Source organism: Cyanistes caeruleus, chromosome 6 (genome assembly GCF_971803275.1).
Source record: "Cyanistes caeruleus chromosome 6, bCyaCae1.hap1.1, whole genome shotgun sequence".
In the NCBI taxonomy this organism is placed as follows: domain Eukaryota; kingdom Metazoa; phylum Chordata; class Aves; order Passeriformes; family Paridae; genus Cyanistes; species Cyanistes caeruleus.
Window position 1 is genome coordinate 55,068,891 of NC_141706.1, and position 3,088 is coordinate 55,071,978.

Below are 3,088 nucleotides of genomic sequence, written 5' to 3' on the forward strand. Positions count from 1 at the left end.
GTCCCAAGGCTGGCAGCAGCAGCAGCAGCAGCAGCGCGCTCCCAGCAGGAGCATGCAGCGTTTGCAGCGGTGCCGCGCTCAGGGCAGCGCTCGCTGAGGAGCGCTCCCCCTCCTCTTCATCGCTCCGCTCCCCCTCCTCTTCATCGCTCCGCTCCCCCTCCTCTTCATCGCTCCGCTCCCCCTCCTCTTCATCGCTCCGCTCCCCCTCCTCTTCATCGCTCCGCTCCCCCTCCTCTTCATCGCTCCGCTCCCCCTCCTCTTCATCGCTCCGCTCCCCCTCCTCTTCATCGCTCCGCTCCCCCTCCTCTTCATCGCTCCGCTCCCACGGGCGCTCCCTGCGGTCTGCGCCTCGCCGAGACCCCGCTGCCTTCCAGGGAACGCAGCTCCGGATGCGCTGCCGGCCCGGGAGACACTCTCTTGGCTTCTCCGCTAATATGGTGTGTTTGTGCTGCTTTGAGAACAACAGAGCTCTGTTGTTCTTGTGCCAGAATAAAGGAGTTTCACGCTGCGTGAAGGGGCCTCGATTTCTCTGCGTGTATCGTGAGGGGTCTGGGCAAAGGCTGAGGAGGACACCAGGAAATGTGGTAATAGTCTAAGGCCAGGTGACACTTCTTACTGTGCGTTAGCAGGTTGCTCAGGTTTAAGTAAAACCGAGGCCTTAAAGTGGTTACAGGTGCTGCCAGCAGTAGGATTCGCACCTTCAGAGTATTTCACAATTTAGAGATCAATTCAATGCTGCAACCACAACTGCTGCTGCAGAGCATGAGTGGGCTATTGCTGTCCACTGTCTGTTTGAGAACGTGCAGCCCCTTCTAGCCACAGGAATTCCCGTCAGAAACCTCCCTCTGATTCAGAACACAGGCAGAAACTTTGTTTGGAAGCAATCTCTCTGAAGACTTTGAAGCCCCCCTGCACTGTACCATGGGCCCTGTGAAGCTGAACCAGCTTGTGTTTGCTACTGGGCTAAGTGCCCAACAAAGAGCCCCTTACCATGGCACAGAGAATCTGTTACACACGACACCATATTAAGCAATTAACAGGGTTGTGGGGCTGAGCCTTGTGCCTATCCTCTGCAGTTTAATCATTTCTCTGTTTGCAAGGTTTCTTGCAAATAAGACATACATGTTCCTCGCATTAGCACATTGCAGTGTCTATGGGAAAGACAGAGACACAATGTGCACTGCTGATCTGCTCAGGAACAGGGTCATATTGGGCACTACTAATCAGAGGAGGTGCAGCTTCTCAGCTGACTGCTCCTGTTCTGATTGCACAGTCAGCTGCCTGCAGACAGGATGCTTTCCTGGTAAGACCTTGTCCAAACATGTTCAGCTCCATGTGGAAATTTTGCAATTCTTTCTATGAATATGTACTTGACAGTAAGCATTACTGAAAAGGTTCTCCTTTTGTCCTGCTTTTGCTTTCAAATCAGGTAAGGAATATTTGTGATAATTTAAAAGAAAAAAAAAGACATGATTCTCAGAAGCTCTCTTCTGCGGAGGCATGGCAGGGCTATTGGGCTGCACAGGCACAGCTTTCAAGCCTGTTTGAACCAGCAGCCTCAGCACAGCTCCATCCACCCTTGCAGTAGGAAGGTGCCTCTGCCCCAGGCTCAGATTCTGCAGCCCCAGGGAGCAGTTGCTCACCCTTGGATCTCCATGCAGACACTCCTCCCACTGCTGGCACAGCTATCTGCTCTTTGACAGGAACTCAACAGCCCTGTGTAAAATTTCCTGTGCTGGAAGGAACATGAACCCCCTGATGTTTCACTTTAGATCGACACAGTCCACAGTTAACATCACCCCAGGATACTCTATGCTACTTCAGTGTAGTTCACTGCAGTACTTGGAGTAATGGTAGATTACACTGAAATTGGAATAGTGCAACTATGAAACTTGGAGACTGGATCAGTCCATTTGCATTAAGGTATCTATGAACACCTTATATGCTGAATATCCAGAATAAAATGAATTACCATGAAGAGGCAAACTCTGTAAACTGACTCTGTGTGCAGCCCACGCAAAGGGGTAAATAGGGAGCCTCAGATAGGGAAAGATGCTGTAGAGGATGAAGTGGTGTCCAGTGAGTGGAACACTATTGCAGAAGGAATGGACACTACAGACTTGAGCTCCAGTGTGAAGGAAGCATGGAAGCACCCAGGCCTTTCATTCCCCATGCACACATGGAGATGATTTTATCAGTCATCTGATGAAATGATTTCTGAGTATAACCAAAATAGGGGAGATATGTGTCTTAGATAGATGAATGGACAGATGGTTTACAGTCTCATCCTGCCCACCTGCTGCAGAACACAGCTAAGCCTACTACAACTGTGTTATTTGTGAAGCATAGGAACTGCTGGTCCAAAAAACCCCAGTGAAAAATGCAATGACAGCAGTAATGAAGGCAGATCTCACATTTGCACAATAGTTCATATTTCCCACTAGCTAGCAATTACTTGAAAAAAATGTGGCTATGTCAATTTTTTAGCACACAAAAACTTGAAATACAAATATGATCCATGCTTCTGGTCTTTTCCAAACACTGGTTGCCTCAGTAGGAAAACAGACATCAAGACTACATTGTGACATGGAGTACACCTGCTCCATCATCTGGACATTGAACTGGTTTACTTACTTTAGAAAGGGAAACATTGACTAGTGCTTATTTTGTTTCCAGAATAGAACACTTTTCATTCTTTATGACATCCTGAAGTCGCTATAGCCAGATTCTGCAGTGATCTATTTGACAGTAGGGAGTCCCATGAAGTCTACAATAGTTCTTACTGACTTACATATCATAAATTTTGCTAGAATGATAGAAGACTCACATTGCTTTTGTGATCAATGAAGCATTTCCTTATTAACCAGGGACACCAGTCCTGTCCTTTCTGAAGTTAGTGAAAAATAATATTGCTTCTTATATATTTTTATAAGGCCATGCTACTGCTTCTAGTGCATCAGTAATGAGTTAACTAGTGGTATTAAAATTGTTTACTTTTGTTGGATGGTTTGTTGATTGCTAGAACCTGGAATGTCATTTTTGGCTATTTCTCTGTTGTTATTCTTTCCCCTCAAAATTTAGAAAGAGG

General features: G+C 47.1%; 1 long non-coding RNA gene across 1 annotated transcript in view; it reads right to left on the reverse strand.

Moving 5' to 3' along the window:
• The window catches only part of LOC147652703 (uncharacterized), a 3,404-nt gene extending 2,406 nt beyond the window's left edge, over positions 1-998 (reverse strand). Inside the window, exons 1-2 of the long non-coding RNA XR_015288271.1 lie at positions 153-998; positions 1-103 (exon numbers count right to left, since the gene is read on the reverse strand). The exon at positions 1-103 is cut by the window's left edge and continues 2,406 nt beyond it. This is a non-coding gene — a long non-coding RNA (uncharacterized LOC147652703). The remainder of the gene's footprint in view (positions 104-152) is intronic.
• Between the last annotated feature and the right edge of the window lie 2,090 nt (positions 999-3,088).